The 25,209-nt window shown below is 41.8% G+C and overlaps 1 protein-coding gene across 4 annotated transcripts in view; it reads right to left on the bottom strand.

Annotated features, from left to right (window-relative positions):
• The window catches only part of ARID1B (AT-rich interaction domain 1B), a 502,278-nt gene that overhangs the window by 122,013 nt on the left and 355,056 nt on the right, over positions 1 to 25,209 (bottom strand). The gene's annotated exons all lie outside the window — the stretch shown is intronic.

Here is a 25,209-nt window from a genome sequence, read left to right as displayed (position 1 = left end):
TTCTTCTTTCTCACTTGCTTTTTTATCTACCAGGCAATTTCTACCACCAGGAGCATACTGTGGCACACATGTGTACCCTACGATGACCTCGCCCCACGCCACGAGTGACACGCTGTGTAATCCCCCCCTCTTGAATGGGGACAGAACCTGCGATTTAGCTTCTAACAAATAGAAGATGACAGTGATGGGATATCACTCCCGTGATTATGTTTCCTGGCAATGGTGAGGTGATTTTGTAAATATAATTGGGTCCCTAATCAGCTACTTTTAACTAATCAAAGGAGAGATTATCCTGGATGGGCCTAACTTTAAAAGTGGGCTTAGACCTTCCTTGAGCTGAAAGATTCTCCTATTGGCCTAGAAGAAGTAAGTGTCTCTGATGTGAACAGGGACAGGCGGCCTCTAGAACCTGAGGGCTGCACTCCTACAACCACAAGGAACTGAAATCTGCCCACTGAATGAGCTTGGAAGCAGACTCTCCTCCACTTAAGCTTCCAGATGAGAATGCAGCCCAGCTGACGCCTTGACAGCAGCCTTATGAGACTCTATGCAGAAGACTGAGCTAAGCTGTGCACTCGGCCAATCTGCTGCAATAGACCTTTAAAGTGTTAAAAAGCAAAGATGTCACTTCAAGGACTAAAGTGCACCTGACCCAAGCCATGTTATTTTCAACTGTCTCATAAGCATGTGAAAGCTGGACAATGAATAAGGAAGACCAAAGAAGAATTGATGCTTCTGAATTATGCTGTTGGCGAAGAATATTGAGTATACCAGGACTGCCAGAAGAACGAACAAATCTGTCTTGGAAGAAGTGCAGTCAGAATGCTCCTCAGAAGCCAGGATGCAGTGACCAGTTCCTGGAGAAGGACATCATGCTTGGAAAAGTAGAGGGTCAGCAAAAAAAGAGGCAGACCCTCAATGAGATGGACTGACACAGTGGGTGCAACAAAAGGGCTCAAACATAGAAATGATTTTGAGGATGGTATGGGACCTGGCAGTGTCTCATTCTGTTGTACATATGGTCTCGAAGAGTTGGAATTGAGACAATGGAACCTAACAACATATTTTTTTCATTTATTTGCACATGCACAAAACCATGAATTTATACAAATACTTCTAATTCCAATGCAATATAAAATGGTTCATTTTAGCCTCCCCTCTTTCCTTATTTATAACTTCATTCGCCAACAGTGAGAGACTCGGCACTCATTATCTAAACGTATTTACTTATTTGTTCAATTCTACTATACATTTAAGGTAGTTTTGGAATTGATTTTTTTTTTTTTACTGCGAAAAACACAGGGCGATTTGGTAATGTTTACAATCCAATTTTGGGTCGTCCCCCCCCGCCCCACTCTAGGTGGATTTACTTATTTTGATATTTTGGGAGTATGTGAAATATTTCTATGGTTCTAATAGTCAAGAGTTATACAGAAAGATTTACGTACAAGTATTGCTTCCTCCTCATCCCTGCTATTTTACTCCCGTTTCTCCCTTTCCGAACTGCTCCCTGTAGATACCCAAATCCCTTTACTTTCTGGCTTATCTTTCCCAAATCTTTTGTATAAATGAGAACACACCTGCATATTTTCTTATATCCTCTTTTTTCTTACACAAAATACCCTAGATATCTTTTGAGTTTTGCTTTTTTCACTAATAGTATGTCTGGGAAATTACCCCCTATCAGTTTACAAGATTGTTCTCTCTTTTTTTTTTCTTAAACACAGTTACAGCATATTCCTTTGTGGGAGTACTCTACAGCATGTTCAACCACTCTCCTGTACGTGGGCATTTAGGCCATTTCCAATCTTTTTTATACGCATTTCTGTACTGTTTGAGGTCTACCTTCAGGGTAAATTCCTTGAAGTGGGATTGCTGCATCAAAAAGTTTACTCATTTCCAAATTTTCCTTTAGAAGCTCTGTAAGAATTTGCATTTTCATCAGCAATGCATGAAGGGTCTGTTTCTCCATAGCTTCACCCATAGCATGTGTGGTGCTTTAAAAACTTTTTACCAGTCTTATATGTACACAGTCAGCGAAGAAGAGGAAAATCCTCCAGGAGATGGATTGGCACAGTGGCTGCAAAAATGGGCTCATGCATAACGACTGTGAGCATGGCGCAGGACTGGGCAGTGTTTTGATCTGTTGTGCATAGGGTCGTTATGAGTCAGAACTCACTCAACAGCACCTAACAACAACAAATGTGAGAAATGGCATCTCAGATTTTTGAATTTGCATTTCTCTAATTCTGAGTGAGTTTAAGCATTTTTTTCGTAAGTTTATATTTTTTCTTGTGAATTATTTGTTAATGTCTTCTCTCCATTTTTTCTATTTGGGTTTTTGGTCTTCCTTTGTTTTGTAATTTTTAAGAGTTGTTTATTTATTAGCGGTATTTGCCCTTTTTCTGTGGTGTAAACTGTGAATACTGTCAGTGCATTCGTTGTCTTTAGATTTATGCTGTCTTTTGTAACGCAATTAAAAATGTCAATTTTATCAAACTGTATTTTCATTGTCCCTGAATTTGCATTATAATTAGAAAGTTTTTCTTACACCAGTGCTGAGTAGAAATTCATACTTGTTCAAGTACTTCCTTGGTTTCATTTTAATGTATCTGGAGTTTTTTTTTTTTTTTTTTGGAGTTTATCCTTATGTATGGTGTGAGGTAAGGATCTAATTTTATTGTTTTCCATATGGCTCCCTGGTTGTTCCAAGACTGCTTATAAAAAAAATCCATTCTTTGCCCAGTGATCTCAGATGCCACCTTTGTCACATGCTAAATTTTCGTAGGTATTTAAGGTACAATTATGGAGTGTCTGTTCTATTCCACTGGTCTGTTTGTCTGCTCATGTGCCAGTACATAAGGTTTTTAATTAGAGCGGCCTCATAGCATGCTTTAATGTCTACTATAAACGTCTAGTGGCGGAGCACTGGTGGCGCAGTGGTTAAGAGCTCGGCTGCTAACCCAAAGGTCAGCAGTTCAAATCCACCACCTACTTGAAAACCCTACTATGGGGCAGTTCTACTCTGTCCTATAGGGTTGCTGTGAGTTGGAATCGACTTGAAGGCAACAGGTTATAAATGTCTACTACTGCGCTAGACCTAATACGAGGTCTAGTGTAAGCTGTAAAAAAGCTTTCTTTTTCAGTGTGTTCCAGGTTTTCTCACATTTATTTTTCTATATGAACTTCAGTATCAACTTGTCTAACTACATAAAATAGCTTATCGATATTTTTAATGGGATTGCATTGAAAAATTATAAATTAACTTCAGGAGCATTGATGCCTGCTGACTTTAGGAATGGGAGATGTCTTCACATTTCTTTAAGTCTTCTTTAGTTTCATTCAGAAACATAGAGGTTTGGCCCATTTTATGCTAAATTTATTCCTAAGCATTTAATCTTGTTTGTTGCTATTGTAAACGAAATTTTCTCTACCCTCCTGTCTTTTACTTGTTCATTGTTTGTGTATAGTAAGGCTATTGCTTTTTGTTTGTTGATTTTACATTGTTACTGCTCTGAATTCTTTTGCTGTTTGAGTTAATTTATCACGGATTCTCTGGGGTTTTCCAGGTATACTATTATATCATCTACAAATAGAGACAGTTTCATTTCTTATAAACCCGTTCCTACACCTTTAATTGAGTTCTCCTGTCTAACTGCATTGGCTAATACATCCAGCACATTACTGAATAACAGTGGAGACAGTGGGCATTCTTGCCTTGTTTGTAAACTTAGTAGAAATGCATCTAGTCTTTCCTCATTACATAAGACACCAGCTTTAAAACTAAGGTGTGTGTATAAAACCATGTTTAGAAAGAATGCCTCAATTCCTATTTCCTTGAGAGTTTTTATCATGTTGAATTTTATGAGAGGATCTCTCAGCATCTACGGAGACAATTTTTTCCTTAGGTTTATTAACACAGTGTATAATATTAATGGAGTTGTTAAAACTGAACCAACCTTGCATTACTGGAGTAAATCCCACTTAATTATGGTGCATCACTTTCTTAATGTGCTGTTGAATTTTGTTTGTAAAAATGTTTGTTTTTTTTTTAATAATTTTTATACTAGCATGAGTTTTGAGGGAAATTTTTCTAATTAAAATTACCCATTAAGAGCTGGGTGAAGATAATCACCAACCTAAATTAAACATTTTTAGGGACAAAATACTGGGATTTTAATATGTATCAGAATGGGGAGAAGGCCGGCTACTATGTATATTTTTGGCAAATTGGCAGAATCCAGTAATGTATAACTTTCAGTTGGCGGACTTAGCCATGATGTATTATAGCTCAGTTTACCTCTGAGGGCAAGATGGTGGAACAGTCGGGATTAACCAGCAGTAATTTCTATGTTCCTTACAGGCAGACACAGTGCTAATACTCCCCATAGCTCTTATTTTACTTCTGCGTTTGTCGTTTGTCTTCTCTCACTAAAACGTAAGTTCGAGAGGGCAGAGAATTGTCTGTTTTGTCCCCCACTATAAAGGAAAACTTGGTGGCATGATACTTAAGAGTTCAGCTGCTAACCAAAAGATTGGCAGTTTGAATTTACCAGGCGCTCCTTGGAAACTCTATAGGGGCAGTTTTACTCTGTCCTCTAGGGTTGCTATAGGGTCACTATGAGTCGGAATCGACTCGAAGGCAATGGATTTGTTTCTGGGTGTATCACATAAAAGGAGCCCTGGTGGCACAGTGGTTAAGTGCTTGGGTGCTAACTGGAAGGTCGGTGGTTCAAACCCACCAGGAAGATGTGGCAGTCTGATTCTGCCCATAAAGATCACAGCCTTGGAAACCCTATGGGGCAGCTCTATTCTGTCCTACAGGGTCACTATGAGTTGGAATCGACTTGATGGCTGTGAGTTTATACACATGAACCAGACACACAGCAAGCATTCAGGAATACACGATGAATAAATAACAAGCTAAGACTAACAGTTATTTGGGTCTTTACAAGTTATCAGTAATCATGTAGTTTTATCTTATGATACTAGATCAAGAGTAGGCAAACCTTTTCTGTAAATTTTACCAAAACAGTAAATATTTTAGGTTTTGCAGACCATATGTTTTCTGTCGAAGCTACTCTACTCAGCTGGTGCAGTGCAAAAACAGACAAAGACAATACACAAACGGAACAGCGTAAATAAAACCTCGTTCACAAAAACAGGTGGTTGACTGAATTTGGCCCACAGGCCCTAGTTTGCTGACCCCTATTCTAAATGATAATATCAATAAAGAAACATTCAGGATCACCTGCTCGAATAGTCAGTGAACATCAAATGGTACCTAATAAAAACAAGCAATGACGCATAAACCCGACATACTCCCCCACACGTAATATGGAAGCTCGAAGAGATAAATGTCAATTAAAGAGTCTGGTTTATGTCCTGTCCAAACCAGATCTCGTGCAGGGGTGCATCGGGTCCTCGCACATCATACAAGCACAGTTCTAGGACTTCAATGGCAAGTGCTTTTGGCAGGTAGAGTCTTAGGTAAGTGACTACTTGCAGCTTTATTTTCCCAACTTTTTTTTTCTTAGGTCAGACCAAAACAAGAAAATAAAACAAATCAAAACTGTATATCAGATACAATTACACAAGTCATACTCTACCAGTGATGTGCTGGGTGGCAGAGGATAAGCAGGAGAGGAATAGGATTTCCACAGTAATCCTTTATTCAGGCTAAAACTTCCCTGGATTAATTCCTTTCTAAGTTACTATGGCATACAGCCACGGGGACTCCAAAAGAACAAAAACCGCCACTAAGCTACAACAGTCTCTGCAAACAGACCATTCATCCCCTTTTAAGTAACACTGTGATGTCTCTACACCACACTAACAGGCATAGAAATACCAAGCATTTTCATTTTTCAGAAGTTGTAGTTAGTTGCCAGAGAAGATGCCTTCCTTCCTTCCCTGCTGTTGCGGCTAGCCTAGCTAAAACAAAACAAAACAAAAAACCACCTGGAATGGATTTCGTTTCCCAGGTAGAATGTTGATCTAATTAAGTAACACGGCAAGCCTGGGGTATGAATGACAGGTACACCTGGATCACAATTTTAACGCCTGCGTCCATTTCGCCGTCCAGTTTTACTACATGAGCTAACTCTGGGCAAAAGCGAATAAAGAAGTGAGTAAAGAGAGGGCAACACCCAGAATACATATTTATTTATCTTGTAAATTCTCAGATAAACTGGGAATAGCTAGTTGGATGTGCAAAATGAAGTAAAAAACTACTGGGCACTTACTATGTGTAACACAATTTCCTAAATGATATTCTTCCATTAGTAATTCAAGAGAATTGGCTTCTCATAACCAACATTAAATGATATGTTAAATCACAAGAAATGTGAACAATTTGTTGGCCAGTGTCCCTTAGTAAGAATCCACACAGTACACGGGGATCACGAGGTATTAGTGACAAAACTGACTTGAATCCTACCCATAAGTTCCTTAAAATTAATAGGGGTAAGACAGGCCTATTGTAAAAAAAAGTAGGGTATGATAATTTACTTGAATTAAATTATTGGCTGCAGTTGTTGCAGAGCCCTGGCCGCACAGTGGTTAAGAGCTACGCCTGCTAACCAAAAGGTCAGCAGTTCAAATCCACCAGCTGCTCCTTAGAAACCCTATGGGGCAGTTCTACTCTGTCCTATAGGGTCGTTATGAGTTGGAATCAACTCGATGGCAGTTGGTAGTTGTTGCAGAAGTTTGAGAAGAAATGGGAATACTTCCACTCACTTTGCAACTAATTCTATGTGATCAAGTTCCTTCCCTGAAGTGGTGCCATAAAACCAGTATGTACTTCATAATTTCCAGCCATTTTTACCAACTGAATTTATTCCTCTAGTCTTCGAGAATTCTTGGTGGTGTCACAAACTTTAGCAAGGATTTAAAAAAAAACACATTATAGAAATCACTCTTACCCATTACTGATCCCATCGTGCTCAAGATCAGGTTTCACCTTGCGCTTCCCTCCATTATTTAATCCAAGACAGTGGCTTGCTTTATTCTAACACATCCTCGTTCTTGGTTTACATGATGGAACCAGAATGTATGATTCTCTCTTGAATCTTTGGACTCAAATATGGGTCTCTCCCACCACAGTCTGCCTTTACCGATTTTCCGGGTGTATTTCTTATATTCTGCCAACCGTACCAGCTTCTCACTATGGAGCAGTACTTAAAGCAGAAGTTACTCCTTTAATTTCCTTTCAGTTATTCCTTTGGTTTACTATTCATTTAATAAGGAAGCACTGGTTAGAATCTTTTCTTCTGCCACAGTAAATAACAAATGTGATTTTGTTAAGGGATGGCATTGGTGGGCTGCACCGTGGACCCCACATCTGTGGGAACCACTTAACATTGCTGAATTAAGAGTGCCCCCAAGCCAGAGTGTGGTGTGGTGTGGTTGGTGGTGGAGCTCCGCAGCGCTAACAAGGGTTCACTGGTCGTTTCTTCATACTAGTTCCCATGGAGTCAATTCCAACTCACAGTGACCCACGTGTGTCAGAGTAGAACTGTGCTCCACAGGGTTTTCAATGGCTGATTTTTTGGACATAGATCACCGGGTCTTTCTTCCAAGGTGCATGTGGGTGGACTAAAACGTTTTGGTTAGCAGCTGAGCATATTAACCATTTACACCAGCTAGGGACTCTTTAGTGAGCTTTAAATACCTGCATCATGGCTAATTGTGTGGGTGAAAAATGAGTTTTCGATAACCCACAACTTACCAAATGTCCTAAGCATTTATTCATATGAGTTAGAAAATCCACAAATTATTTTGAGCACAGTATCTTTCTGTTCAGTCTCTTCTATTTCATTTGCTTTAAGAAAGACAAAAAAAACTCTCTTACTCACAGAATCCATGAAGCAGGTTGACTGACACCAATTCAATGTGCTCCAACGCAGACATTTAAATACAGGATCTGCTCAGGTCCAGCTTAGTGGTCATATTAACATTTCACCTGAAGTGCCCAAACGTGGACTTGCAGAGAGGTGTATGTGCATGGGGCTCTTTGTGTGTTTTAAATAGGATCTCAACCTCTCACCCTTACTAGAAGACTATTTATTCAGGGATGGAGGGTGGGGAAGGGTTGTGAACTCAACACAATTCTTTATTGTGAACTACCAAACCAACCAAACCCACTGCTGTCAATTCTGACTCATAGTGACGCTATAGGACAGAGTAGAACTGCTCCATAGAGTTTCGAAGGAGCACCTGGTGGATTTGAACTGTCGACCTCTTGGTTAGCAGCTGTAGTACTCAACAACTACGCCACCAGTTCCATCGTGAACTAACCCAACCTCAAATTAGAGCTCTCCCCTGTATCTACCCTCCAAATGGGAACACTAAACCACAGCAACTTGAAAAAGTTTAGCCTGAGTCTTGGAAAACAAACCCTTTCATGTCTTATACTCGAAAGTTCATTCAAAATAGGGCTGAGATTTGCCTGAATCCGCTCCTAAGACACTGCAAGCTGCTGATGTGCCCTCAGGTCCAGAAACCCAGCTGCATCACAACTTGGGAGGCACACCTCACTGCTGTACTAGTGAGCCATGAAAGGGCTGAGGAAGGTCCCAGATTCCCTGAACCTGACAGATCAAGAGGTTTCCCTTGAGGTGTCCTTAACAGGAGCCACGGTTCTTTTTTCTAAACCAACAGTCAAAACCCTGCTGGATGTGGCTTTTCAACTATTCCCCCTCCAGTGGCTTGAGGGTTATGAGTCTCTTTATTAACCTATCCTGGCAACAGTCCAAGAGAGAGTAGCTACGCAGGCCTATCAGCTGACAAGTAAAAATAAAAAATGAGTATGTGCCCTGGTGGTGCAGCGGTTAAAGCGCTCAGCTGCTAACCAAAAGGTCAGCAGTTCAAACCCATCAGCCTCTCTGTGGGAGAAACATGTGGCAGTCTGCTTCCGTAAAGATTTACAGTTTTGGAAACCCTTTTGAGGCAGTTCTACTCTGTTCTATAGAGTTGTGGAATCGACTTAACGGCAGTGTTTTTTTTTTAAACAATCACAAAACATAGGTTTAATTACTACTTTTAAACTTAAAAAAAAAAAAAAGAAAACAAACAAGTACTCCAGTAAGACTTGCTATTCTGAATTAAGGTAACCTCTTTTCTAAGTAGAAATTTATAAAACACCTACAGATATACTTAGGAAAAGACAGGCTAGTTCCTTGGAAATGACACAATCATTTAGGATGATACGGATGCTGAACCCTTCTTACGGTTTGATATTAACAAGCGATTCTGTCACTATATTAGAAACGGGTGATATGTGAATGACTTAACTTTTGGCCGGTGAAAGAAGAAAATCTATTTCAGGTAAGCAATACTATAGAACTGAGGTTTACCTATTTTTTAGAACCAAAAGTTAAAAAGCAATTTACCATCTTGTAAAGTACAAAGCTTGATATGAAGTATGCAAACATAAGCATAACACTTGTAACTAACTGCACCCATGAAGACTGGATCATACCTTAAACATCATATTACTAGTAGACATACATGGCAGAAATTTATTTCTAAAATACTGTTAAATGGACGAATAATGTTAGTAAAAATTCTATATTTACACCAAGATCTGTCTCAGTTTGCTGGTGTGACCCTACCTTAGAATGGTAATACTAAAGGGTAAAGAGGGAACATAAGAGCAGATCTTAGGTATTAGGAATTTTTCAATTTGATGCAACCATAAACCTTCAGATATTTGTCTAACGTCACTGAAGCCATTTTAGGCGGTGTTCTGGTAGACTGCTAAAAGTGAACCATTAGTTGCTAGTACCTGTTATCCTTACCATATTCTCTACATTGAATGGAAAAACCATTAATATAGACGCATATTAAGTAGAAGCCTGACATTCTAAATTATGCTACTTGGTTTTATAAAAAATCATAATAGACCCTCAGCTTTAAAGGTTGTAGAGGGACTTTATAATAAATTCTTAAATATACGAATTTCTGTGACGTCTAGCCATTTAAAACTTGAAAGTAGAACTAAAATTTTGCTCATAATTGTTCTGCTTTATATTACACAAAGAAATATATATGTATGTACACAAACTGAAATTAATTCCCTTCTCTACAAACGAGAGTCCCAAACAGAAAAAAGCAGTTCACAAAGGACTAGAATGTGACCACTCAACTAGATGAGCTAGTTGAAATCAAATTCCAGTCATCTGTAATTCTGAAAATTTTTCTAGTAAAAAAAGTATCTTGCAGAAAATTAAAGCATCTGATTAAGTTTGTTTAGACTTCCTTATTGAGCACAAATTTTGTTTTAAATTCTATATTCACTTAAGTACACGAAAGTTAGGTTTTTCCATGTGACCTAACTTTTCTCCTCTACCACGAAATAACATTTTCTGTCAGAGGTAATACGTAACAGAAGTATCTTTTTGTATCTTGAACATAAAGTTTTCAAATTGCTTAAAACCCACTTACTGTTTTAAGAATAAACCAACCATGGACATGTGGACTGTTTAGTCCCCCAGTGGTCACACATGAATAGCTGATAGTTTTTGTAAACTCGGCGACCATATTTGTACTACACCAAGAATTGTCAGAGAGCTTAATCTTTAAAAAAAAAAAAAAATCCTTTAAAAGACTGTTTTTTAAAGAGAACAATGGGCAATCCAAGTAAAAAAGAAAAATGACTAAGGGTGTTTGAACATGTTTTCCAATCTATTCCAAAAAATTAAAAACGGAAAGATTAAGAATTTACTGAAGTGTAACAATCTTTAGTTACAACCTTAACTGTGGTATTAACAAAAGTGTCTCAAAATGTGTAAAACAGCAGGAACATTTGATAGACTTGGTAGTATTACTCGTATTCATCCTTTAAAAAAAAAAAATTTATCCTTATCTTCCGCTTAATTAGGATTTCTTGAGAAAACAAATGGCCAGAGTGCTTTAATTTCACTGAGAGCGAAATCATCTGGTTCACCTCTGACCAGTAACGAAACAACACAAGAGACACAAGTATTCAAAATCTTAGGTGAATAGGAGGGTTTGCTATTTTGACTACCTTAAACATTATTAACTGTTGCTGTTAGATGCCATTGAGTCGGTTCTGACTCATAGTGACCCTCTGTACAACAGAACAAAACACTGGGCAGTAGGTTTTTAATGATATATTCTATGCGCAAATTTTGCTCATACAGGGGTCATACTACCAATACTTTGTGCTTTTGATTTTTAATTACAAAGACCAACTCATTATAAACCTGTAGCTGTCAGATAGATTCTGACTCAGCACCCCTACAGGACAAAGTAGAACTGTCCCACAGGGTTTCCAAGTAGTGGCTGTTGGATCCGAACTGCCAACCTTTAGGTTAGCATCCAAGCTCTCAGCCACTGCTACCAACTCATAGGGAGACTATAGCTATAGTACACTACCATTCATCTAGTCACTAGATCCAAGCCAGAATCTTCCCAATCGCCCTCTTCGGTTTGGTAACGAAGCACGCCATGATTACAAGATGTCTTTCAACTAGGAGTCAGCCTAACAGTCTGACCACGTGACAAGCTTGAAAGCCTTTTTGGGTAGACACTTCTCTACAGAGATCTTGAGGCACAGAAACTAAAAGGGCTCTTACAAGGCACACTATAAGTTAAGTCAGGGGACGCAATTCTCATTACTCGCAGTTCAGTCTAAAAGTTACTGTGGATACTGAGTTAGCAAATACTGAGCTGTTGCTCCTAGGGAAGATGCAGGGTTGGGTTCTTGTGAGCCTCTGGTCGCAAGATCTTCATCAACCAAACTGTTTAAAGACACTATTTTTTAATAGATACTGTTGACTTGTTAACATTGAACTCAGGACCAACAGCACTGTAACACGTGCCTGAATGAAGCTTACCTAACATATTACAGCCTTATTGTGCTTAGGAGCCCTGGTGGCGCAGTAGTTAAGTGTTCAGAAAAGGTCAGCAGTTAGAATCATCAGCTGCTCCTTGGAAACCCTATGGGGCAGTTCTACTCTGTCCTGTTGGGTCTACTCTGTCACTTTAGGGTCAGAACTGACTTGATGGCAATGGGTTTGACACTTAGGAACACTAGACAGCACTTTAGCACTACGCTTGGGGGCCATTTTTAAAAAGCGATACCACCAACAAAAAGCACAAAAAAATACACACACACAAAAAGCGGCACTACAAAGGACACTTGTTTACAGTAGAAGAGCTGAAACAAGAAGACAGAACACTGCCTTGCTCAACCTCTGTGGGAAACACGGGTGTCAGGCAAATGAAGTTTTTTGCCACTCTTTGAAGAAGGACTGTGAGTACTGATTTATAAGTCAATTTTAGCAAGCAGGCAAATTCTCAAACACAGAATCTGTGATAGTAAGGATGGGCTGTATGACATTCTTAGCTTCCACTATTCCTCTGTGACCAGGACGGTCCACCCATGAAAGGCGTAGTTTCTGATTTTACCGAGGCATAATTTTCAGTTCTGCCCAACAGCTGTTGATGGGTGTGAGTGACGTGCCTTAACCTGGCTGACCACTCTCATCCTGGCTCCACTCAGCTTCTATTTTCCTTACTCCCCCAAGAGCTCTGGCTAAGTGAATAAAAACTTTGTTTCTTTGTGGAAAAATGGGTATTAAATAAGACATAAAACTTTACGCAAAGCTTATAAACTTCAGTTAAACTTGGGTGTGATGACTTGAATAGGCAATAGGTAACAGGAACAAAAATGTGATTCAGCTGAAAGCAGGATGCAGTATAAGTTATGTCTATCTCTGGGAATCTTGAGGATGTTGGGAGGTATCCCTTTGTGAATGTCAAAGAGCGCAGACATTTATAAACTGGCCTTTTGAAAATCTGCTCACCGCCTGTACCCAGCATTCTCATAAAAACACACTCTTTTCAAGAAAACACCACGGAGCAGTTTCACTCTGTAACACATGGGGTTACCATGAGTTGGAATTGACTTGATGACAACTGGCTTTTTGTTTGTTTCAGTAGCTTTAAAGCTCAGGCATACAATTCAAAGGTCTTGGGTATGAAAAATCCACTGGGTGGAGGTGGGGTGTGTATGTGTATCTCGATATGACCACTCACCTGCCTTTTACCAAGAAGTCTAGATCCATAGTGCTCTGTTAAAGAAAAGTGGTAGGTTCTGCAGTTTACTCACACAGGAAGCGAGACACAGAATGCAGAAGGGCTTACCAGAGAAATCTGTTCTAATCCTTGCTTTGATGTATGGTGAGAGGTAGGGGAGGGGAACCAAACGGAGCAGGTAGTTTGTATTTCTCCCACCAGGACAAATTAATAAAAACAAAACCTAATTTTTCCCCTCTCTTACCCATTCTTATTCCTCCTCAATATTTTTCCTCTTTCTAAGATTCCTTTTTTGTTTGAGGAGCTTAATATTTGGCTGCCTTCTGAAGAAATGGGTATAGTGACAGATGAAAGACTTGTATTCATCGTATAATTCAGAATAAGGGGAAAAATCGACTGCTGTGCATTTAAGATTCTAACAACCTTGCAATTTTGTATAGTCGTTTTCCCCACCCATTCTTTTGAAGAAATCGGCTTTTATTCTGTTAATAACTAACCACAGTTGCAGCAGCATGGATCCGATTAGCAGTTCTTACGTACAAAGGGGAGACGGAAGAAAGCTGTGAACAGGGTTGCCAATTTGTCCACCTGGGCCCCCAGGAGGAAGATTAGATGAGGCGCCTGCCTGCTCTCTTTTTTCCACTTGATCGCTGCTCTGTGCTGCCTGATAGAGACAGGCCTTTTGAAAGCCAAGGCACTTCCTTTGCTTTAATAAAAGTTTCCCTTGCTCCGTCCTCCCTTGTCACAAATCTCTCACTCTGGGCTCCAACACTCGGTGGCAACTCTCTGCCTATAAAAACGGTCGCTATGAGAAGCACCACATGGACTTGGAGTTGTTTCTGTACCAAAAATAGCCAACGCAGATGTGGGCGCTGGGTGTGCCTATATGCACAAGTGACCGTGCTTTCCAGACCAAACTATGACACCCGTGGCCAGTCCTCGTGAATTTTTATGCCGCTTCTGGGTGTGAGGTGTGGTACGAAAAGATAAACCATTTGGAAATTAGATATTAGAATGTAATTGCACATGATACACAAAATTGGAACCAAAAGATAAAACACTGGCATTCAGGCAACAGGATGTCTATATACTTCCTATTTAAATACAGAATTAAGAGTCAATTTATGTACTAAAGTGATATACTATCATCTAATAGGCTTTAAAAATTTTATTGTATTTACAATTACACTAAATAATGAGAGCTTATTTCTGTGATAAAAATACTTCTAAACCCTTGATATAACACCGTTTTAAAAGTAAAGAGACAGAAAATTAAAGCACTGTAATCTGCTGAAAGACAAACAAAAAAATGCAAGGTATCTGACTGAAATCTCCATTATGAAGGTGTATTAACCAACGCTTGACTTTATTATTTATTTTTAAAGGTAATAAGTACCTGTTTAACCTGCTTTGATGTCACAGTACACACTATGACATACATTTGGGTATTCAGATAAATGCCTTTTCCAGAGAGAAGTTGCACAATGAAGCCTTGTTTAACCAACAGTCTAATTCCTTTTAAGCCTGCTGGTCTTGGGAGGTTGCTGAGGGTTAGGGTCAACCTCTTTAGCGTTTTCTATACCTTCGGTTTCCTCTAGACAAACTTTTTGTGTGGTGGATCCAACTATACTGGTTTTAAATGATCCCTTTCCAACCAACAATGGGTTTACGTGGGCAATTTCGTGTTTAGATTCCTGGTGAATGCAAGGGTAACACACTTTGACAATTTTAAGATTACCTTTAGATATTCATTGTAATGATACTAGTAAATATTGAAAAGGTAATGTTAAATTGTTATACACCAAAAATGAGAGTCAAAAAGAAATCCACTGGTCCAACACTCAGGGTATGGTTGGTAGCTTTAGTTCATAGTTATGGTATAGTTGTATTAGAAAAATCTTTAAGAAATTTATCAGTCATTATGCAGATAAATCATAGACCAAGTTGCTAATGAGATAAAGACACAACGATAATCTCTGACCTCATTATCCAAAGTGACATGAGATAACAAAACAGCCTTAAGATTTTTTTTTTAATCAGCCTGAGGAAGTGTAGTCTATGCTGTAGCAAATACCTCTTGTTGCATTTGGATAAATAACAAAGGAGAAATAGAAAAGGATATACATAGAATTAGATGGCAAGCTGCTTGGTTACATACTGTAACGCCCTTACAAACACCAGATTTATTTGGTTGGTTACCAATAAGAATAAGTACATGGGCTAGATCACTACTGAAAGGGACAGTGATATTCTCAGTCTGCATCCTGACAATATTAGGCATAATAAAATTTATCTTCCATTGTCTTCCACACCTAAAAGGACAAAAGAAGGCCTCGGGCTAAGACGTTGATGTACACTGAGCCTGCTCACGCTGGCAATGTGATTGAGAACATCGCTCTTACTTAATATCCTGGTGAAGAACCAAATGGTATCTGGTGGAAAACCAGCACCCTGAGTTTAAGGAGCCTGCAATGGCTGCCATTTAGGAGCTCGACTAAGTCCAGATACTGATCATTGATGTGTTATCTCCAATCTCCGATCAACGGGAGGGAATGAGTTGGAAAATAATATTGAAATCATTATTTCCTGTCCTTGAGCATAGAGAATGTGAGCTGGACTCACAAAGGCTCTTATAAAGACACATCAACTGGCCCCTCAGATATAAAGACAACCTGAAAAAAAGAAAAAGAGCCTTTTAGAGAGACATTCATATAAACAGGGCGTAACAGTCGCTCTTTTTCTTTCAATATTTAGTAAATAGTTATAAACCAACAAGAGGTCAGTAGCCATAATGAAAGCCCGAGGTCCAATATTTGCCCCTCTCCAAAAATATGCCACACAATTCCAAGCTGGGTTATAGTTCAAGATGGACACTGGTCTTGAATGACCAATGTCCAAAAAGATGGGAGGAGTGAGACGGAACCCCCACAGTGCTGTACTCTTTACCTGGCTTCCTCCCCTACAGTGTTTTATGGCAAAATCGTTTCCTTTGCTGGGCCCCCCTGCCATCAGCTTTGCATCTGAATCCGGCTTTTGCTTGGATGTTATATGTAAACCCCATTGTATCTGCATAGTATGATTAAGGCTGTTGCTGACGTAACTTGTATGAACTCTCTACTTGTAAACCCCTTTAAAAGTAACCTGTCTGCACGCCCTGAGTGAGCAGTCCTGGCAGTAAGCACCGACTGACTCCATTTCCTTGTACAACCGAGTAAAGGTGCCTTTTTTGTTCTTCCACTTCAGTCTCTCGTTTATCGGCCAACATGAACCACGCCTAGTAAGAACCTGGGGTTTCTATCTGGTAACAAAAATTTTAAAATCCTATAGTGGAAAGATGGCCTCAAGCATCTAGCGGGAAAGGTTATATGAGCAACGTGACTGACTTTCGAGCTTTCTTTTCTTGCACTATTCCAAGAGAGCTATCTGTTCTTTAATTTGGCCAACATTTTTGTCTTTTTCAAATAGAATTTTAAATTACACGATTATTGGATTTTGTAACTTTTAAAGTAACAATTGTGAAAATAAGGAATTTTATTATTAAAACTGAATTTGGCTCGAGGCTATAACTGTTTTATCACAAGAATCTTCCCTGTGACGTTACTCCCAATTGAGCTACAACCTATTTCTGGAAAGGTCAGAACAAAATGACAACATGCTTCCTTTAAAAAAAAAAGAAAAAGAACTATATAGCCCTAAGCTTTTCCATGACCATCACATACACGATCGTAACTGTGAATACTAGCTTCCTATTCCGTAAAACATGCCCATGGAACGCTTGCAGGGAGGTGTTAGGCTACACTGGGCACAGTCAGCCTCTTCTGCTTTCTTTGTGTGGCTTCTAGAACATCATGTTCTCCTGGCTTTTTCCCCAGGAGCACCTGGTGTCACTGGTGATTCCGTCTCTGTTCCCTTTACCTGTTCATGGTCTCTGCACCTTTGAGTAGCCCTAGGTTCAGGCCCCAGAATTCTTCTCTCCGGGTTTCTCAACCTGTGCACAATAATCACCCCAAACCCAAAAAACCCATTGCTTTTGAGTCGATTCTGGCTCACAGTGACGTTATAGAAGTGTAGAGCTGCCCCGTAGGGTTTCCAAGGAGCAGCTGGTGGATTTGAACTGCCAATTTTTTGGTTAGCGGCCCAGCTCTCAACCACCGCACCACCAGGGCAAAATACTGATGGAGTACCCCCCGCCTCAGACCAATTAAACCAGCATCTCTGGAGGTTGTTCGGGGAATCAGTCCTTTTCTGTAAGCTTCCCAGGATGTTCTATGTACAGCCAGCGGTGAGAACCACTGACTTTCACGCATCACTAGGCCAACAGTCAGTCCCCAGATCAGCAGCGTCAACATCGACTGGAACGGGTTGAAAACGCTCAGCTCCCCCGCTCCCAAGCCTACTAAATCTGAAGCTGGGTATGGGACCCAGCAATCCGTGATCCTGATGCAGGCTAGGTGCCCTGGTGAGCTCATCTAAAACCCTAATAACTCACAAATGTACTTCTCCAGCCTCTCTCCCCTAAACCCTTAGTAGGCATCTCAAATGTAACATGCTCAAAACCAAACTCTTGATTCCCCATCAAAAACTTGCTCCTTCCTGAATCTCCCCAACTCAGTAAACGGCATCACTATTTGTTGATCTCTTAGGCCACAACCCCCCCAGCACTAGCTCTGTGCACCCCCAGCCATCACCAATCTCTGCAAGAGGCTTCTCAGCCCCCTGCTGACTAATCTCCCTGCTTCCAGCCTGCCCGCCCCCACAGGACATGCCCCACACTGCAGCCTGCCCGCCCCCACAGGACACGCGCCCCTCTGCAGCTGGAATGCCCCATAGGACACGCCCCACGCTGTGGCAGGAATGATCCTCTGAAAACTTACACTGGATCACACCATTCCCTGCCTCTCAGCCTTCCCAGTGGTTTCCTGTCACACTTCAAATAAATTCCTGAGTCCTAATTATGACCTAGGAGTCCCTGGGTGGCACAGTGAAGCGCTCGACTACTAGCAAAAGGTTGGCAGCCTGAACCCACCCACAGGCACCTCAAAAGAAAGGCCTGGAGATCTGCTTCTGAAAGGTCAAGCCACTGAAACCTTCTGAAGCAGCTGTACTCTGCACACTTAGGGTCACCCTGAGTCAGAATCGATGGCAATTAACAACATAACATCATGACCTACAAGCTGGCCCTTGGCTTGCCTATGCTAGCTGCCTACCCATTCTGCTCCAACTCCCACCCCCCAGGATGCTCCAGCTACATGACTTCCTTGGGGTCCCTGGCCCACCAACACCATGCACACAACTGATTCAGGTCCTTTGTGCTGCTGTTTCCTCTGCCCGGATACCCCTTCCCCAGCCATTCACATGGCTTGCTCCTGTACTTCTTTCAGATGTCTTGTTGAAGTACCAGTGTCTAAGAAACACCTTCCCTAACAATTGCTCAGTAAAGATGCACTACTCCACCCCACCCCCATGCTCTTAGCCTGACAACACCTGATAATAAATTATGTACTTATGTACCCATCCTTTGTCTTTCTCACTAGGATTTCTGTTCCATGGGTACTGGGTCCTCAGTCTTCTATGCCGAAATGCATTTCCCCCAGTTCCTAGAAACGGATGGTAGGTAGTGGCACAGTAGGCACATAGTACTTGTTTGCTGAAGAAACGAATGAAAGAAGGGAACAGTAAATTAAGGAAGGAAGAGAAGTGAGTGATGGGCTAGTTGCCCTTCCTGGGGTGTCACCTAATTTACCCAGCAGCAAAAGTGCAACATGGGACTTTTAAAAGCCACTCACTGCATTAATACATTTGGCAACCCAGGCAAGGTCATACTCTTGGCATTCAGCTGCATACATCTAATGTAGTTTGCAAGTACAAACTCCTATGTCACTTTCTGTTTGGAAGGGAGAATATCAACATTAACAGTCCCTGGTTCTATCATTTATAAACATGCAGATGTGGATTATTAAAGATTAATGCCTTTTAGGATTGGTGTGGGCATTCCGTTTGTCTCATGCCCAAACCAATTCTGTTCTTCATTAGTCAATGACAACCCAGATCACCCTGTTATGGAAGAGAAATCAAAGGTGCAAGTGTGTGAATTGAGAATAAGTGATGAAACTGATTAGTAAGAGGCTTAACGGCTATAATCAATCAACACATCATCATAGTCTTGGCTCCAGGGTTAACAGAAGATAGGGAAACAAACACAAACACCCTCGGTAAAATGGTTTTCTTCCTTCCACAACAGTCACTTATTCCTTTAGAAAACACAGTAACACAGATCAGAAGTTTATGAAATCAACTTGAGGAACATCTTGACTGTAAGCACCATTCATTCACCACCATTTTCCAAAATACAACAAAATGACTTTTGAAACTTTTTTCTTTTTTGGCTAAAATTAGCTCACGGAAGCTTTTGTGACTTCCATTCTTATTCCTTATTTCCAGTGAAGATGTAAAACATAGCAGGTCAACGCCAACAGCATTTCAACAGGGGCTGCACACTGGTGATCCCAAAGAAGCGAAAACACTCAACTTAAGCACAAGTTCAGAGCAGTCTCCTCAGTTCCAAACACGAAAACAAGGTGCTTGAAGGATTTCTGCAGCAAACAGGACACAAACAGCCAAGAAGTGGGAGTGGCCTGACGGATCAACCACGGGGAAGTCTTAGCCACTGCTAACAGCACAGAGCACCAGAGGAAAAAAAGGGGATAGAAAATAAACGGAGATTTAAATCAACCGGTATTAATTAAACCAGCAGAAAATGTATAGTTGGAGAAAATCCTAGTAGTCTCTTATTTCTGAATGTGGGAGGAAGAGCAGGGAAAAGGCTAAATTTGGAATGGAAGAACTGAAGAAAATGGACAGTCAATGGTATTGAAGTGATGAAGAAATACTCATTCCCCAGTTAGCAGGACACCTCAGGTGGCCGGGGGACAGTAGTTCTGCACATGGGGTGCTGCACTGGCTTCAAATGCTAGGATCTGGCTGGGTCAGAAACGGGGACCCGCCCTCCAGCAACGAGGCTGGGAGTACCCCTAACCAAAGCACCTAGTTCCTAGAATGGGATCTGGGTCTGGATTTTAACTCAGCATCTGAAGGAGAGCAGGCTCTGTATCATACTACTAAGGACTAAGCCTTACAGAACTGCAGCCTCATCTCTCCAGAAGACAACATACATCGTTGCTTTCCTAACTGTGGCTAAGCATCGTTTGGAAAGGATCTGAAATCACTGTTTTCTGTAACATACAAATATTTTACTTTGTAAGGGAAAAAACACTGGCTTAAAGTTTGCCTTGGTTTGTAGAACTGCTGAATTGATGTTTTCTGTGTTGCCACAGATTAAAAACGTGGATCTATCAACGGCGTTTCGTGTTTAATTTTTCCCCCTGCTCAGCTTGCCAGTAAGCAGCATGCGTCTTCCTGGCAACAAGCTGTTGCAGGGGCTTCTACCTCTAGAGAAGACAACGAGGAACACTTGGTGGGTGCTTTAAACTAAGGCTCCCAGGTAGGGTAACTGTGCAGACTTTCCAAAAAACCAAAAACACAATAATGTCATTACATGCAGTGCCGTTTCAGAGATTCTACTAATGTTATAATGAAGGAAACTGGCTTAGAGCCATTTACCTATAGAAATAAACTTATAATATTAGCCTGAGTTTTATTAAGCAAGGATAAATTACGAAGTGGAAAATTTCTTTATTTAGGCTTGAGCCTCAAGAGATCTAAACCCCAGGGAGGGTAGATTAAGAGAGAGAGGCCCGGGCGTGAGTTCCCCTTGGTTCCTTTCTTAGGCACTAATCTTGACAAATTAGACCTGGAACTATCATTTCCTCTCACTGAAACCCTTCCTGCTCACCCTGGCCTATGACTACCTCTGAACTGAGATTCATTTTTCTCTTTCCCATTAAGGTGTCCTTCCAGAATCTGCTTGTCTCAGTGTCAAATTAGGCAAGAAAATGAATTTTTTTGACCAGAATATCTTCTCGTTTGCATCTGCGGCTAGATCGGCCCATAGGAAATCTACCATGCTCTGGCTTGCTAAGAGGAACCCGGTGAGCGCACGGAGGAGCTCTAAATAAACCACGGTGCTGCCGTATTTCATCTAATGTGTGCCTCCCTCTTTTGGACTCCATGCTCTTAGTGCTTGAGGCTCCCCCGAGGGATGCAAATCCCTCATGGTAGCTGGTATGCTGGGCCCATCTCTCCCCCTCACGGTGGCTGGTATGCTGGGCACATCTCTCCCCATCAAGGACTGACCTGAGCTAAAGCTCCAGAGCATCAGGTTCCTCTATAAAGTAGCTGGTGCTTTACAACAGAGGAAGAGCTGTCTCCGTTTCTGCAGGCCCTTAAACCCTGTGATCCTTTTCAAAGGAGGGCAACTGAAGTCACCTGCCAGTTATTAATCTGCACAGACATAATCTGCATAGACATAGATTAATAACTGTGTGTTTGTGTGTGTGGGCGGTGTGTGGGTATGTGTGTGGGTGTGTGTGTGGGTGTGTGTGTGGGTGTGTGTGGGAGGGTGTGTGGGGAGGTGTGGGGGGGTGTATGGGGGTGTGTGTGTGGGTGTGCATGTGTGTGTGGGGACGTGGGTGTGGGTGTGGGTGCGTGGGGGGTTGCTGTGGGGAGGCTTCCTGGAGGCAGCTCCCTCCAGGGGGTACATGCACGGAGGTACCCACGGCACGGGGGGTGGGGGGACAGGGGGCTGTGGAGTGAGGAAAGGAAGGCGGCTGGGTGAAGGAGGCAGAAATAGAGAAGGACTGAGCAATAGTGCAGCTTCTGAAAGACTCATGACAGAAAGCATGATTTTCTCCACCCGGTCCTCTTTGAGTCCACCTGCAGCTTCCTTCCTCCTTCTGCAATTTCTCGGCTCTTCAGCTACCCTGAGCCCCAGCCTCCCTCTTTCTCACCTCCTACAGCCAGCTTCAGTCTGGGGAGAGGGGGCAAGATTAGACGCCTTAAACAGCAAAGCGCGTACAACTTAAAAACTGAGCAGGTTCTACTTTGACAGTTGACGTTACATTTTGTTTTTGTCTGTGATGGCTGGGAAGATGCTACCTTTGATGAGTCCTCTTACAATAAATGCCTAGGACCAGGCAAGAAAAAGAATGGCTAAGAAGTAGATGCCGATTTGTCAGGGTGCTAATGTGAATGGCCAAGTCTGGTCCTGATCTACTATAATCAATGGCTGTTCTCCCGTCAGATGAAAGTGACTTAACTCTGTGTAAAACCGAATGTGGTACAAATGCCAAATGCTAAAAAAAGAATGAAGGAAAAAAAGATTCAAGAGTCTACGGTTGCTATTCTTAGCTCTTCTTTCACAGAATCAATGAGCTACCATCAGCAGTCTGGACCTTCAAAGTTTTTAGAAGCAGAAATGTTTATCGGGCTATGAACCGTTACTATCTGCCTTCCCCTTTCTGCCTCCCATGGCACGTTCGCCCTCCTTAATATTTAAACACTGTTGCTGCTCATAGCCCAAGGAGGAAAGAGCTGACAAAAGCCTTTGGCCAATAAAATAAAAAAGAAGCTCGGCTTATTTACATTTTTGCTTTGTTAGTAAACTGGAATGGCTGGCTCTGGAGGCAAGACAAGTGGAATTCGCATCCCCTAAATCTCCTGGCAACAGCGAGGCACTTTGACGTGGTGCTGTGTCAGCCTCCAGGACTGCGTGAGCCTGGACTCCGCACGGCGTAAGAGAGACCTATACAATACGTTCAAGACCGCGTAGCTCGTGCTCCTTAAACAGAAGTTAGAAACTCCAGGATGCAGCCCAAGAAGCTGCAAAAGCACCTGTGGTGGCATCAGGTAGTAGAAGGGAAACTGAACGTTTGATCTCATAAATCCAGAGTCAACTGCACCCGCCATTAGATTTGCTTAAGTTAAGCGTGTATATGCACGAGCGCCTAATATCTATGTCAGTGACCAATTGGAAAGATGGGGTACTTCATTTCTATCCCCAAGTACATAAATTTATCTTTATGAATAAGAGAGAGCAATGAAGACAGTAAGTACAAAACAAGAACATATGTAATGGCACTGGGGGAGCGCACACATCTCTGTTCTCAAAGGCCTGTTTGGGTTAACAGCCAGGGCTGAAGTCTGTGCCTTCCAAGTGCAGATGGCTGCGTGACCGGAGCCCAGTCCTGTGCGAACCAAGGCAGGAGTCCTTGTGGCTACTCACCACGGAAAACCCCTACTCTGATTCTCAGAAAGGCAGGGAGGCGAGCCCCGCTGCAAGAGGACTCTGCCAGGGCAACGCAGCGCCCGTGCCCCACAGGACTGGTTCCCATGACACGACGTTGGTCAGGCAGTGTGATGGGAGGGCAGATCCATGGTAGGTGGAGAACGGGTTTCATGGGCAAGACCCAGAGTCAGCCATTCTGGATGCTATAGTGTGCTTTGTTTTCCCATGTCTGTGACACTTCTCATCAGCTGTCCATTTCATTTACAAGGGCAGAGGTGGAGAAAAACGGCTGCTTTTCTTCCACAGACCCCAGGAAAGCAATACCGGGAAGAACCTCCCACAATGTCGTGGCTTTGCCTCACCCCAGCTATCAGTGACCCAACAGCTACTCATTTTACCGTGGCTTGCTGGGGAGACAATGGCAAGGCAGCGGCAAGCTAGAGCAGGCGCTAACAGGAGAGAAGTGAGGTCAGAAAGAGCAAGGTGTGCTGGGAGGGTAGGGGGGCGGGAGGCAGAAGGCTCCACGTAGGAAAATAAGAAGGAAATTCCAAGTGGATGTTTGTGAAGCAACAGCTTAAGTTTCCTGCCCTTGAGAAACACGCAATCTCTACACGACATATTTCATTGGTGCAGACTAAGAACCAAATAAAAGTGGAGTATAAATTACCTTAGGATCTAACATACAGATCTACAAAAAATGTGAACATAAGGGCTTTGTTGCTACTGTTAGCTGTAGTCGAGGTGATTTTGACTCATGGCCTCCCCACGTGTGCAGAGCAGGACTGCTCCATTGGGTTTTCAAGGCAGTAGCTTTTCAGAAGCTGATCACCAGGCCTATCTTCCCAGGCACCTCTGGGTGGGTTTAAACCACCAACCTCTTGGCTAGCAGTAGAGTGTTTCACTGTTTGCACCACCCAGGGACTCTCTAATAAGGACCAGAGATGAGAAAAGGAGGTAAGATTACTAAATGGGCCTAATTATTCTCTAAAGGCAGGGGTTCTGGAATTTAGTTAAAAGTAAATAATAAAAAAACAAATAACAGCTTCATGATGATGTCTACCATGTGGTTTTATTACCCGTGATCAAATTCACACAAGTGTATAACATAAACATGTTCAATACTTTCCAGAGTTTAAAGATATGGATCTTAGGGAATAGTGATTTGAAAAAAAAAAAGAAGGAAGGTCAGAGAGGCTAGGAAAGGGAAACAGAAGAGCATATACATATTTTTTTCAACAAAAATCTGACACACATTTTTTTTAACAAATCCCCTTAAAAAGTGCCATATAAAAATTCTGCTTTGAATTTTATAAAAAAATTCTGATTTGAACATATATCAAAGCCTTCTATTTGCATCTCTAGGTTTAGCTGTGGGAACAGAAAGTGGAGACATTCAAACCACAAACTACTCCATGAGGGCTAGGCCAGGTTGCTGACAGCTCCCTGGCTCTTCTGTGTGAATCAGGAAAGGGTGCCCCTCGCTGGGGAGAGCAGCTGGATGTCAGCTCTCAGCGGCCCCTCAGCACCCATGCCCTGCGTGATGAACAGCCTGCTCACTCCATGTGGCAGCCCCGTCCATGGCCATGGAGAGAGGAAAAGGGAAAACTGAGAGGGAATAGCACTGGTCACATTTAGTTGATGGGGTCTCAATACATATAAAAAGGGTAAGAAACAATCCAGGTCCTTGAACTTCACCTGTTGTTCCCTCTTATGCTAGACTCCTGCCAATCACATGGAAATCAGTTTCCCTATGACAGAGTGAAGCGGGGGTTCACTATCCAGCTAAAATGTTTATGTGTGGAGACAACAGCTGAGATTCTGTCAATCTCTGGGGTACAATCTTGTCTTCTGTCTCCTTAATTTAGGCCAAACCCTCAGGAATAGCAACGGCTGGCTTATCCTTTTTTTCAAGTTGGAAGAAAAACGGGTTCGACCTTATGAAAATGGAGTCCCGGGGTGGT

Source organism: Elephas maximus, chromosome 1, assembly GCF_024166365.1.
Source record: "Elephas maximus indicus isolate mEleMax1 chromosome 1, mEleMax1 primary haplotype, whole genome shotgun sequence".
NCBI classification, from domain to species: domain Eukaryota; kingdom Metazoa; phylum Chordata; class Mammalia; order Proboscidea; family Elephantidae; genus Elephas; species Elephas maximus.
The sequence above is the reverse complement of the archived record's forward strand: the minus strand, read 5'-3'. Positions and strand labels throughout refer to the sequence as shown.